The sequence below is a fragment of the Pteropus vampyrus genome, unplaced genomic scaffold (assembly GCF_000151845.1).
Source record: "Pteropus vampyrus isolate Shadow unplaced genomic scaffold, Pvam_2.0 Scaffold91, whole genome shotgun sequence".
Classification (NCBI taxonomy): Eukaryota; Metazoa; Chordata; class Mammalia; order Chiroptera; family Pteropodidae; genus Pteropus; species Pteropus vampyrus.
Window position 1 is genome coordinate 6037282 of NW_011888872.1, and position 15179 is coordinate 6052460.

The 15179-nt window shown below is 33.8% G+C and overlaps 1 protein-coding gene and 1 pseudogene across 2 annotated transcripts in view; one reads left to right on the plus strand and one right to left on the minus strand.

Annotated features, from left to right (window-relative positions):
- ASB3 (ankyrin repeat and SOCS box containing 3) overlaps window positions 1–15179 on the plus strand; it is a 90842-nt gene that overhangs the window by 35786 nt on the left and 39877 nt on the right. The window lies entirely within an intron of this gene.
- On the minus strand, window positions 10812–11492 carry LOC105294672 (annotated as a pseudogene).

Sequence of the window (15179 nt, forward strand, 5' to 3'; positions counted from 1 at the left end):
AAGAAACTAAGCCTAATCCCCCGCCCTCACCCCAAGCTGTGGTACTTATATTATGCTCTTTGACAAATATTACACTGCCACTTCTTTGATTTTGAAACCAAAAAGGTATTTTTAAAGGTTCTTCCACCCTTGTTTTGCACCCTTGGGTGATAGCGTCTGGGAATATCTTTAAATGTTTATTTAAATTGTAAACTCTGTTATGAATTGTAGTCATGATTGTCGTTGTTCTCCATGTTGTTCTGAAAACCAGGTAGAAGTTAAATTGTAGTAATAGTTACAAGATAACCTACGAATGTTTTATGTTTGCTTTTTTTTTTTAGTATTAAGATATTAAGAAGATTTTATGGAAGAAATCACCAGTTAATACTTAAATGCCAGTTAATTTTTTGCCGATGTGATCACTATTCAGATTTCTTCAAGGTTTTTAATTCCTTCAGGACAAAAGCCAAATTCTAAAAGGCACACTTCCAATACTTGTCGCTTTTTCTTCCCTCCCTCCTTCCCTCTCTCCAATCCCGTTTGTCTTCAGGGACATTGTGGCCCATAAAGTTGTATGGAACATGGAAAAAATAAGAGCATAAAACATTTGTATAGAATTAGTGTATCTGGACTGGTTTTACTCCTGATACATGTAATTCATACGTTCATTTAGTTACTGAATGCTTCAGTTTCCTCACTTATAAAATGAGAGTAATAATACCTCCCTAGTCTTTATTGGGCTGAGTATAAAATGTTTATGAAAGTACTTATTTCATTGTGAACTTAAAAATATATATTCTTAAAACTTATGTATAGTAAGCTTCATTCTTTTTAGTATACAGTTCTGTGCTTTTGATGTATGCCTAAAATTGTATAATGACAACAATCAGGATACAAAACAATTTCATCACACCCCCCGCCCCCCGCCAAATTCCATCATGCCTATTTCTAACCACTGATCTATTTTCATCCCTGTAGTTTGTTTTTTTTTCAGGTTATAAATATATACGGATTAATACAGCATGTAACCTTTGGGACTGACTTCTTTCACTTAGCATGATGTTTTTGAGATTCATACATGTTACTGCATGTATCACTAATTCATACCTTTTAATTACTAAATAGTATTCCATTATATGAATGTACCACAGTTTATCCATTTAGAAGTTGATGGACATTTGAGTTGTTTTCAGTGTTTGGTTATTATGAATAAATTGCTACAAACATTTGCATGCAGGTTTTGTTTGAAAATAAGTTCATTTCTCTTGGATTAATACTCAGGCGTAAAAAAAAATACTCAGGCTTCTTGGGTCATGGTGTAAGTGTATGTTTAATTTTGGAAAACAACTTGGAGATTTCTTATGAAGTGACTCTACCATTTTACATTCCCTCCAGTAATGTTTGATAGTTTCAGTTGCCCCACATTTTCACCAACACTTAGTATTGACAGATTTTCTTTTTTGCCTTTGCTTTTAGCCATTTTAATTGGAATTTAGTAGTATGTCATTATGGTTTTAATTTGCATTTTTTCCTGATTGCTAATGATGTTGAACATCTTTTAATGTGATTATCTGCCATCTTTTTCCCTCTATTACGTGTCTAAATGTGTTTAGACATTTTGCTTTGAAATAATTTTGGACATATGTAAATATTCAATAACAGTACAAAGGATTCTTATATACCTTTCACCCAAATTTTGTTCTTTTGCCATGTTCACTTTATCATTTTATTCCTTTTTATCTATTTATACTTATATTCTTTTTTTAATCCTTTGAGATTAAGTTGTAGACATAATTCTTGCCTACCCGTAAATACTTCAGTGTAAACTTCTAAAAAGCAGTAAAATTCTTTAATATAACTGCCATATGATGATGAAAATCAGGAGGTTAACATTGACATAGTATTGTTATTTAATCTACAGATCTTATTCAGTTTTGCCAATTGTTCCACTAAAATCTTTTAATGGCAAAAAAATTTTGTTGTTGTTATTCAGGCTCTAATCTAAGATCATTTGTTACATTTAGTTCTTATGGCTCTTTAGCCTACTGTAATTTGGAACAGCTTCAGTCTTTATCTTTTATGGTTTAAAATTTTTTGAAGAGGTCAGGCCATTTCTTTTGTAGAATAACTTTCCATTGAGGTTTTCTGATGTTTTTTCCTTGATAAAATTCAGGTTATGCATTTCTGACAGGAATGCCAAAGAAGTGAAATCATATCTTAGTGCATCTTATCAGGAAGAATATGATCCATTGCTGGTGATGTTAGTATGTTAAAGCATTTTGCATATGTGAAAAGTATTAAGATGTTTCATGGAAGCCTTGACGTAAAATGGTTTCAGTTTCCTAGAGGAGAGATTGCCTTTTCATATAAAGTTTCTTTTTTTCACATCCACATTTAACCCACTTTGGATATTTTATATGACTACAAAGTAAGCTTTCACTGGGGCCCAGCTACGTGCAGTCTCTTTTCTAGTTGCTGTCTTCAAGGAACCTACCTTATAGAGGAGTGAACAAAGTGAATTAAGATCTATAAAAGAGGTAGAAGTAAAGTGGTCGAGATATTAAAAGAAGGAAAAATAAGTCACTCTGGGATGACAGGGGAAGACAGCTCTTGCAGAGTACTGTATTAATTGTAACATTTATTGAGCAGAGTGTATACCAAGCCCTGTGTCAGGTACACTGTCATAACTCTCAAACCCTTACCTCTTTTATGTGAATTAGCTCATTTAATTTTCACCATGATTCTGTGAGATGTGTACTACAATTTTCACTTTTACAGATGAGGAACTGTAGAAACACTGTATTTAGGGTCAGAAAATCTGTATTTCAGTCTTGATCTTGCTATTGTCTGTGTATTGGTTAGAATAGCATTTCCTGAATTGATTCAAATGAAGCTTTTAATAAATGTTCATTGATAAAAATTTTCCTAATAAACTTATATTTGGAAAATGCTATATACCATGTTCCCTAATGTAGGAAAGCAAAACATTAGCCATCTGGCTTAATGTGTCCACTTAAAGTATCCTCTATACTCTATGTTATTTTATTTTAGTATTTTCATAGCTTTTATCACTGCAGTGATTTTACTTAATTGCTTTTTTGTTTATTGAGTTTCCCTTCCACTGGAAGGAATATTCCATGAGAACAGGGATTTTATTTATCTTGTTTGTACACTGTCATAACTCTCAAACCCAGATCAGTGCCTGGTATATAGTAGGCACTGAGTAAATTTTTGTTGAATGAAAGAATGAAGGTGTCTGAGAAGACCTCTTATGAAACAACATTTGTTTTAACTTTAACTCAGCATTTTGAAATGTGTTTGACCATAATATTCTTTTTCTTTGTGAGATACTCAGGAATATCTCAAAAAACAGTAATATTTCATGGGACTATTGGAGGAATGCTAGTTTGGTCACTTAATTTACAGTTCCACATTTTAATAGTCTCATTTATGAAATTCATTGTTGTGTTTACTTATATAAGTATTTGGAAAAAATTGGAGATACAGAGTTTTAGTGATTTATATTTCAGGGTATAGTTAACATGTAATTTTTTTATATTAAAGAAGAGTTGCTAAGATAATTCAAACTAGCAAATAACTTTAAATCACTTAAGTTTCCTTGTCAGAAAACTTAGCATATCCTAATTATATTTTGTGTTGTCTGATACAAAAAATAATTTGACTCAAGTAGAGGTTTTAGCCCAAGGAAATGTAGTGCATGTAGTACTTCTCTATGCTCATGTTCTGCATCAATTATATTTGGTCCTTGTTTGGAAGTAGATAAGAGTATTTTTAAAAAAGGAAATATATAGTGTTAGCTTTCACAAGAACATAATGTGGGAGAATGGACATAGGACTCTTTAGTGAGGTGAAATGGGCTCCAGTGTCTACTCTGCCCCTAAATAATATGGCAAACTTTAGTAATTTGTTTTGTTTACCTTTATCTTTCTACTTCTTTTAAATAACCACAGTGGTCAATTTTTCAATCTATACTGGAAAAGAGTCTTTTATTAAAACAAAATCCAGAACACTTCAAGGTTTGCAGCAAACTATAGATGATAAGCTCTAGGCTGGACCAAGTGGACTTAAAGTGAGAAAGGGGAACTGCCCGTCTATTATAGCTTCCTTCCCCATTCGTAGAGTTATCTTCCAAAATTGTTCTTTGCTGAAACATTGGACTGTGTTGCCCCCTTTACCCAAGAGAAGCTGTATTTCCTTGCATGTTGTAGTACCTGTCTTAGTGGCCCAGTTACCACCTAGACTGTTGCCAGAGGCTATAATGAGTACATAACCTTGGAAACTTGCTGGATGACTGCAGTTGTCATTGACATCAGTGATGGGTGATTACTATTGAGCTGAAGGCTAAATGTAGAGTTAGAAAATTTACTACTACCCTGTTCATAATGGGGACATTTTCTGTACATACAACTCACCAAGATTTTCACAACAATGAATTGGGAAGGGAACTCTTCAGTTTGATGGCAGTAAGAATCAAAACGAGAAAACTATACAAGAAAGGGCAAATTTAGGAAACTGCTCATTACTTTCCACATGAAAATTGTCCTTCTAGAACATTTTTTGGTTAATGTGCAACTTTAAGTTTTAATAAGGAGTCTGCCCCCTTATTTCTTTTATCCTTGCCTCTTCTTCTCACCACTCTTGCCCTTTTCTCAAATACATGCATAGTAAATATTCCAAGGATGGATTCATAAAATTGCTTTGGAAATAAGGATGTCCTTATTTACAAATATATTAGATTCTAAGTGAAAATTCAGCTAATTATATAGAAAATAGGTATTCTTTTTATTTTACTATATATAAAACAACACTGATGAATTGGAGGCTCAAATTCAACCCAATGTGACTTCATAAAACAATTTCTGTGGGAACTGCATAGCATGCAGTTTTGGCTTTTGATGGATTATTTTTCATTTTTCGTTCTTCCGAGTCTCTGTTTATTCTGTGTAACCTTCAATGTTAAACATAGCAGTAATGTTTAATAAGGACAAAGTGTTTTATAAGCAATGTTATGTGAAGCTGCCTATTTCAATATTTTACTGTGAAATATGTCATACTTCAGCTCATGTGGCATTTCCTTTAACTGTGACTCTGCTAATGTTGAACAAACTACCATGTATTTCAGTTTCACTGGGATTTTCATGGATCAGTGATCATTTATATGGTTGTGGTTTTTTTTTTGAGGTGCTAGGAATTTTGAGGGTTTAGTATTCATATATTTAATATATATTACTTAGACTTTATTTTTGGAATTATTTTTAGATTTTTCAGTGGAAAGTTTAATAATTGTCCTCAAGGATTGTAACATAAGCAGTTTTCACTTGAGGCCATATTAATACTTGAAAATATGAGTTTGCATTTTCCCAGATCAAAAGTAGAACATTCACTAAAAAAATTACATTTAAAAGATTTAATTTCATGTTTTGTTCACTTTTATGTTTTTGTATAGGTTTATATTCCTTAATGTAACTTATACTCTTCTATGTTTTAAGACCAATATCTTTTTGTTCATTAATGTAAGCAATTAGGAAAGTAAGCTATTTATTGTCTTATATTTATCTTTATGCAATTAAATGTATTTATACACTCTGTCATTTTATTAGTCATGTTTGATTAATAGATTTAAACTTCTAGCTTTTAAAGATGAGGAAATCAGTGTCCTTTTATTGTCTCTATGTAATTCTTTTTCTCCCAGCTCTTTTCAACTCTTGTTATATCATATTTGCATTGTCAATGGAAATAACACTTTGCATCCTGTTCTGGCATCTTAATTCCTTTGGTTCATTTTATTCTTAGTTCTGTGGTAAAATAGCTCAGAAGTTTATCATCAGTTATTTTGCCATAGTTTTTTCAGCCTTGCTTTGTTAACTAAATTCTTCCTTTAATAGAGTTCTCTAAAAGGACTTATGGAAATAATGTTCCCTGAGTTTTACATTTTGTAATTGGATAATGATTTTATATTTGGACAGCAGTTTGATTAGGTATATAATCCTTGGGTCTTCCTTCCTTTGAAATTTGTAGTGGTAATCTGTTATGTTCTAAAGTTGAAGTTGGAGGCCAGCCTAATTTTCTTCTTTTTTTCTTTGTGACAATACTTTTGTATGTCTGTTCTGTATCAGTTTTCTCTGTGACATGATGTGTGTGTCCTTTCAATATATAGATTCAGATTTTCTTTATTTTAGTAAATCTTTCTGGAATTATATCATTAAATATTTGTCTTCTATTATTATGATAGTTTTCCTGGTCTCCAGTTATTCATATATTGAATATCCTGTTTTTTATATCTATTACTTCTTCTCTTTATTTTTTTATTTTATAATTTATAATTTCTTTATTTTTACTTTACTTTTTCTGTTTTGTTTTTAATATTCTGTGTTGCTTTTCAGAACTGCCTTTTCTTTCTAGTATTCCAATTTCAACTGCACTTCTATGATTTTTTTATTTTTTCCAAATCTTTCCTAAGTTGTCCAAGTTTATATTGCATCATTTTTATCATCTAACTATCTTTTACCTGAGCCTTATATCCCAGCGTTGTGCCTTTTTTCACTATTTAACTTTTTCTCTTTAAAATGTATAGCAAAAGGTTTAACCACAATTTTCATTCACTTTGTGGCAATATTTTCATAAGAGTTTTGTTTTTGTTTTTGGTCTAATAGTTTTTTTTGTAACTTTCTCCCCCTTTTTTTGTACCTTTGTATAGATTCGTGCTCATTTCTTTTGTAGTAACTCTTCATAAAACATGAGTTTTTCCTGTATCAGCAATTTTCAAGAGATTTTAAATGGGAAGGAGCTAAAGCCACATTCCAGACTAGTTTTCCTTCTGATTCAGGGTTTTTGGATGCGAGTTTATTTAGCTGTTATTTTTCACCAGCCAATGGGCATAGGCAGCTGTGGGGTTTTGTAACCCAGTTCCCCTTCTGTAATAACAGAGACCAACTACTCTTACAAATACAGTGTCTTTGTGTGATTCTTTGTTTAGACTCAGCTCTTCCTGACTTTCAGACTTCAGGTGGGTCCAGGGAAGTTCAATTGTCAGCCCATGAGTCTGTCCTCTGCTGGGAACTTAAGTTTTGCATCTCTGAGGGAGCCTTTAACCTTTGAGAAGTTTACTTTCCCAGTTCTTTCTGAGATATTCAGCTGAGACATCTCTCCCCTTCTTCCTACAAGTACCAGGATTGACCTCCATTATTTTGGAAGCTCTTTTGCCTATTTTTCTTTTCTTTTCTTTTTTCTTTTCTGTTCTTTTCTTTTCTTTCCTTTCCTTTTTTCCTTTCCTTTCCTTTTCTTTTCTTTTCTTTTCTTTTCTTTCTTTTTCTTTTCTTTCTCTCTCTTTCTTTCTTTCATCTATCTTTCTATCTATCTATCTATCTATTGAATTGAAGAAATGATTTAAATCCCCTCCCCCTCCCCCCTCTCCTCTGGTAACCACTAGTCCATTGTCTATGTCCATGAGTCTCTGTTTGTCCTGTTGATTTGTTGCTTTTAGGTTTATATCCCACATATAAGTGATATCATGTGATTTTCAACTTTTTCTGTCGGGCTTGTTTCACTTAGCATGATTATCTCAAGGTCCATCCATGTTGTCACAAATGGCAGTATTTCATCTCTTCTTATGGCTGAGTAATATTCCATTGTATATATGTACTACAGCTACTTTATCCAGTCATCTATCGTAGGACACTTCAGTTACTTCCATGTATTGGCCACTGTGAATAATGCTGCTATGAACACTGGTGTGTAAATATCTTTTCGGATATGAGTTTTCAAGTCTTTGGGGTAAATACCCACTTTTACCTATTTTTGATTTGGAATTTTAGCTGGATCTTAGATTTGCTAAAAATGGAGGGTGTTTTTATATCTTCTTTGCTATTTTTGGATTGTTATTGGATGCTTAGAAGGGTAAGGGGAAATACTTTATGCCACAGTATTTAAATTGGAAATCCATATTAATTTTTAAAGTAAAACAAAAATACTTGATTTCAGTATTTTGCAATAATTTAATTTTCTAGTATATGGTAGAAATAGACCTAGATCAGCTGTTCCCTACCTTCACCTTCACCTTCACCCCCACCCTGCCCATACAGTATAATTTTTGTTCTCTTTTGGGATCATAGAGCAGTGCCACTCAAAATGTCAGTGTATTGATATAAGGGGCTTGAGCCAGAATATCAATCAATGTGCTGCTTCCTTCATCAGACAAGTCTTGTTTCAAGAAAAATGTCAGCTGAACTAAACAGGGTGCTTAGGGACATAATTGATTTACATTCTGGTCAAAACTTCTTACCTTGTTGAGGACTGGTAACAGTTTGCAGATTGACAGACAGTTTATGAATGATTTGAGTAGCACTGCTGTACAATATAAGTGTGGCAATCAAACTGGATCATTACATAGTTAATTTAATAGTCTCTTCGTTCTTCATGGTTATTATTGCAATTAGTAAATTGTATGTGATCATCCCTAGTTAGTATGGCTGAAATAAGAGTGTTGCTCCTATATAAATTGGAGTCTTTGGGCTAAAGGATAGTTTACTGTGTACTTTTTCTCTGATAGGGACTCCTCGGTATAATGATTTATTTTTCTAAGCCATACTATGGAGATCATACTTAGAGAGGTGGCTCCGATTAGGAGAATACTGCTATATGAATGCTTCAAAAATGTGAATTGGATAATTATAGAAAGTGGTAGAATTCAGCGTTATAGCTCTAGAAGAAGTTATAAGTTTAGGAATGTACTATCAAAATCAAATGTTTCTCGGCTCTTGCTGGGGAGACAAGGAAAAATAACCAATATATAATAAGATATTGATTAGGTTTTTGACTTCTAAGACTTTCATGTGATTGAAGGATATGTTTTTCAGGATATGGTCTCTGATGTCTGATTGGCCATTAGACTTTCCTTTCTCTGTCAGAAACCATGAGTCATGCCGTGTTGTCAGTGGCAATATGTAGAATTGGATTGGGGTATTCACTACAACCTTTTTGTTACATTTCTATCATAATGAATTTTGCACAACCATGTGGTCATGATTTTTCCCATCAGTATACATCTTTAAGATTAATATGGTTAGTCATTGAGCGACAAGGTACTTTATAACAGACGTCCCCCACTCCCAGTCTGCAGACTGGTACCGGTCCGTGGCCTGTTAAACCGAGCCACACAGCAGGAGATGAGTGGCAGGCGACTGAGTGAAGCTTCATTTGTATTTGCAGCCGCTCCTCAGCGCTAGCATCACCACCTCAGCTCCACCTTAGATCATCAGGCATTAGATTCTCATAGGAGCACCGGTCCCTGGTGCCAAAAAGAAATAAGTGTAACTTTTCATTATAATCTTAGAAAAAAATTTTTTAATATCAATAAAATACTGCATTTTAGATTAAAGATTCATGGCCAAGACTCCATTATAGGAATCTATCTGAATATATAGTGTGACTTGAAATTATGTGTATATCCTTGATAGGAAAGCAATATTTTATAACCATTCTGATTATAAACTTTAATTATGAAATGAATAACTGTGGACAGTGCATACTCAGTGACTGTCTTTAAATAATTCATCTGTTTGCCAGTCAAAGTGCCCAAGTGAAGCGTTGCAGCTCATGTATTCTGTCAGTGGAGTTAGTATAGTACTTTAATAGTTCTGCTATGTTGGGTATAGGTAAAACCTTGAAAAACACTAGGAAAAAAAAATCCCTGTTCATTGCACTCTATTTTCTTTTCTAGTGCCACCAGATGTCAGTGTAACCACAGGACCAGAGAAGTACTGCAGTAAATAAATAGCTTATGAACATTTTTTTTTCTTCATGAAAGAGATAGGGAGAAAAAAGTAGAATATGTAGGTGATCTCTGACACTCTCCAAAGTAGCCAACTGGCTTCTATAACTGGAGCTGATGAACAGCCAGTCTGTGGTTAAACTGTTCACTACAGCCTCACTGACTGGGATGTTTCTCAGTAGAATTAATTGTCAAAATGTGAACCTCAGTGAATGTATTTCTAGCTTATGGATGTAAATTCAGCTCAGTGTAATTTGCATTTGGTACAGAACTTGTCTACAGTTATTCCCTAGGACACAAAGTCTCATTGGGCATTTTCCTAAGGGACATTCAGTAGGATAATTACATTTTTAAAAGTCCCTCTTTAAAAAATTTATTCTTTAATGAATGCTGCATTAAATGATGATTTTAGTATTCCTACTTAGACTTATCACTTATGTATATGTGTAGGTCTGCCATATTTGTCCCCAATGAGTTTTTGTATGAGATTTGTGACTGTACTTAATATGCTATATGCCTCGGCCGAGTTTTGATATTTGTTAGAAGTTTGTGTGGGTCAAAGGCTGCATCTAGTTTTCATTTCTTTTCAAAAATATTTCATTACTCAAGATATATTTTCTCAGATTACTTCTCTTTGCTTTCTTCTTTTTCTCTCTAATTTAGGAAATGATGTTCTCATGTCATTCTTGTTTAGATTTTTGCTCTTACAGGTTTCTTCAGTACTATAATATGACCTATTGTGGGAGAGACAGTGTCCCTACCCTGAGAGCTTCTGGTTTTTCTTTTCTACTGCCTCAGCTGGAGTCTTATTGAAAATACTTTTTTGGATTGAAGGGAGTAAAGTGTTTCTGTCGTTTCTCTCATCTCTCTGTGTGTCTCAGACACTTTGAGCTCCGCCTTCCAAAGTGATATATATATATATATATATATATATATATATATATATATTTATTTATTTATTTTAATTCAAATATATATATATATTTTAATTCAAAACATGTTTATTGGGATGGTTCCTCACTCATCTTGATTCAGGGTGCTTTTAGTGTTGCTTCCTTATGAAAGAGCATCCTACTGTAAGCCTTGCTTTTCTTCCTGTAGGCTGACAGAGTACAGTGGAGTAGCCAACACAAAAAACTACTGTTTGTGCATGGCTAAAGACGGTGGTGATTTATTTTATAGCATCCTGGGCATTTCACATCCATGAAGTAGGAGTTGGGGCTCTGCACTAGGCACCACTTCTTGTGTTTCCTTTTCTCCTCTTCTGGAGAGGGATGGAGGAAGTCCTTAGCGAGAGGTATGTCCTTGTGGGGATATCACCACCACTGGAAAGGCCAAAGTGAGATATTTTGTTTCATCCTGATTCTTAAGCCTTAAGTTCTGGTCTCCATGATAATACCAGATCTTATGATTCTGCTTTCTTCTGTTCTCTGGGAATCCACAGTACTTTTCTAGGTTCTAGAATTACTCATTTTCTTTCTCTCCTAGAACACTTACCTCAAGTCATAGGAGCCATAACTAAAGGTCTGGCTCCCTATTGCCAGGTGTGTATCTCGGAGATAGATTTGCTTAAGATACTAGGTTAAATTTCAATTTAGTAAAATTCTAAACTCTAGAGCAGTGCTACCCAATAGAACTTGTAAATGTCCTTTATCTACACTGTCCAGTATGATATTCACTAGCCATGTGTTACTCTTGAGCACTTCAAATGTGGCTAGTTTGATTGAGGTACTCAAGTTTTAATTTTATTTAATTTTAATTACTTTAAATTTAAGTAGCCACGTGTGGCTAGTGACTTCTGTATGGGCGAGTGCAGCTTTTCATACATCTTTAACTGAGTGATAGTCCTCTTATATCTGTGAAGCATTTGACTCCTTTGCCCTGGCATGCAGTACTAGGCAGGTTCCACAAAGAGAGATGAGGGAGCAAAACTCCACCAGTTTAGCCAACCAGCTTTGCTTAACAGTGCAATGGGAGAAGTTGCTGCTGAATTTTTCTCATTATCCTTAATTGACTAAGAGATTGTTAGGGTTCTATGTTCCTTATTAGGCTTAGTTCCTATCAAAGGCTTACTACCATCTATTGGATATAGTATAATCAGAATTTAAGGTAAACTATAAAAATTATTTTGAAGGTTAGTTCTGTCCTAATTACTGTTATTATTCTGCTATAGTTTCATCTACTTGTCTCTTCTCCCTCTCCCTGTTTCTTTAGGTTTTAAAGCATTTTTAATTGATATGTATAATGTGACTGTAAAATAATATTTTGAGTAACTATTCAGTTAGGATTTTGTTCTGATATGTTTTCTAAAATTCATATTTACACACGTTAGGAATATTTCAGATACTCAGTGTTTTTAGAATTCACATTTGAAATTGTCTTCAGAATTTGTGGCAGTCTTTTTTTTTTTTTAACTTCATACAATTTCAAACATATATGAAAATATAGGGAAAAATATAATTGCCATATACCTAACACCCAACTTCAGTAGTTAGTAACTCACAGCCAATCTTATTTCAGTTATAACTCTACCTACTGTCCCCACTCCATTATATCAAAGGAAAACCCCATTCATCATACAGTTTAAAACATAATAAATATTTGTGGATGTATCTCCAAAAGGTTAAGGCATTAAAAAAATCACCACAATACAATACTGCTTCTAAAATTAACAGCAGTTCATTAGTATCACCAAATATCCAACTGGTATTCAAACTTTCCTGATTGTCGTGTGTGTATATTTTTCAGTTTGTTGAAATCAGGATCCAATTAAGGTCTCCACATTGTAACTATTCTGTACATCCTTATGTCTCTTTTAATATAGTGCTTCATCCTTTCTACCTCATGTAATGTTTGTTACCTGTTCATATATTTATTGATTCTAGAACAAAGTGTTGGATGAGTGGCCAATGATCTTTTCAGCATCTGCCAGGATTGATAATGGTGTTCTAAAAGAATGTGAAATATCTGTAACAGTTGAGTCAATTTTCCTTTGTTCTCCAGATGCCATCGTGTATGTATACAGATTGTTACTGATAACTAATTTGAGCACACGTTACTTGATTCTGAATGGGAGATATGATGTTGCTACTACTGGCACAGACACACAATATTAGAGGACTTATAGTTAGATGCTGCTGAAATACCTAGTCCTAGTTACTTGCCCTCATGAAGTAGTTTCTTTATCCTCTTCCTTCTCTTCTTCCACTTCTTTTTCTTCTTCAGAATGTTCTGTAGGATACCTCTCATGTATGTGGTCATCCTAGTGTCACATAGAAATTTGTTTTATTTGATAATATTTACAAATCACTGTTTATCTGTTCAGAACCACTCGAATTGTGGAAATGCTTCTAAATCAAAGAAGATTGGTATTACCACATTGTTGTGGAAAAGAAAAGAAATTTTAGTTTAGTGCTTACAGTGCATATAAGTATATAGGTATGCTATGCATTCAAGTTTAATAATATTCCCTTAAAAGTAAATAATTCTTCAGCCTTACCATAATGATTTGGTTGCTGAGATATTTTGCAGTAAAACCTTTTAGGCTTCTAGGATATAATTGACAATGACTATAAACAAATATACTTAAATTATAGCTGCATATTCCAAATTTAGGTGAATAGAAATCGATTTCCAATAAAGACTTTGCTGGGATTAGATTATTGAAAAGTATGAAAAATCTGTGAACACTAATGAGTGTAAGTATTTTTCGTTGTTGGATTGGAGGGAGGGCATTTGATTTGTGGTAGTTGGTGACTGTTGAGTCCAAAGTCAGTGACTATATAGCCTCAATATGGCCAGGAGAAAATATGCAGTCCGTTGTCTTGGAATTTATAACAGAAAGCCTGTCAAGATTTGTTATTGTCTCTAGCTGCAACTTACTCGTACTGAGACATGAGAGAATGACCACATAATACTATTTTTACAGTCTAAGGAAATGTCTTTAGCATCTGTAAGTACAAATAGGAGCCCTGAAAAATTTTAGAAAAAATTTTAAACTGATATTATAGTTAAGTTGATTTCAGTGGCTTGTTGTTTGCAGCTCCTTTTATAATCATTTACATTCTTCCATAGAGCTGCCAGGCATGTTAATATAGTCACCTTTAATTTACATAGACTGTGAAGTTGTAACAAGTATAGTGACTTCCTTCCAAAGCACAGAGATTTGCTGATTTTTCTGGGTTCCGTAAGTCAGTGTAGTTTTTGTTTTTGTTTTAAAATCAGTTTTTGGGAAATTTCATCCATTATTTCTTCAAATACATTTTTTTTTTCTGTTCTGTTTCGTTCTACTCTTCTTCTGGGACTCCAATTCCATGTAGGTTGGACTATTTGCTATTGTCCCATATGTCTGCACAGCTGATTTTCCTTCATTTTTTTTTCTCTCAGTTCTTTAGATTGGATGATTTATATTGATGTTTTCAAGTTCACTGACTCTTCTGTAATTTCAAATCTTTTAATTCCATCATTTCTTCAGTTCTGGAATTTTTGTTTGGTTCTTTTTTTTTTTTTTTTTTAAATAGCTTAATTTCTTTGCTGAGATTCTCTATGTTTACCTGTCTGTATACCATATACATTAAAAATAAACTCCTTGAACACATTTCACTTCAAATTTTAAAGCATATTTATAATAGCTGCTTTAGTTCATCTGTTAAATCCATCTTGTGGTCAGTTTCTGTTGACTGCTTTTTGACTTGTGTACTGGATATTGTGGATAGCATGTTATAGAAACTTCAGTTCTTTTATTCTCCTCTGAGAAATGTTGACTGTCTTTCTTGTCTTGTAATATTTAGATAATTTACTGGCTTATCACCTTGAAATAGTTTAGGTTTGGTTTTATACTGTTAGACTAGATCTGTGGAGGGCTTAAGGTGTTTTTCAAGTCCATCAAACTTGGCAGGACTCAACTTCCAAACTCTGTCTCTTTCATATTCTTGTCAGGGCTTATTTTAGGCTTAGTTAGAGCAGATCTTGAGTTGGCCTTACTCTCAAATGTGCTCTTTACTCCTAGTTCTCCACCCTTTGGGTATGTCAGCTGGATGCCCAGGGTGTTAATGAGGTCCTGTGTTTTCACCACTCTGACTGGGCCAGAACTCCTAGGAAGGTCCTTGCCTCTCAGCACTCTTTGACCTCTAGTTATCTCTGTTTCATTTTGAACCCTTTAGTAGTTGTCTTGTAGGCTTCCATTTTGCCTTACACATGTACAGCCCAGACCACAGCCAAGGATTTTTGGAGAATTTCCACACTGGGGCCTCCCCTTTGTACAGTTCTCTTTTCTCTGGGACCTTGCCCCACAGATTTCAACTGCTTAAATTTTAATCTCTGCCTCATCAGCACAGTAGACTGCTGCACTCTGCTTGGACTGTTTCCTCTGTTTGAAGTACCTCTTTCCTTTACACACCTTACCTTTGCC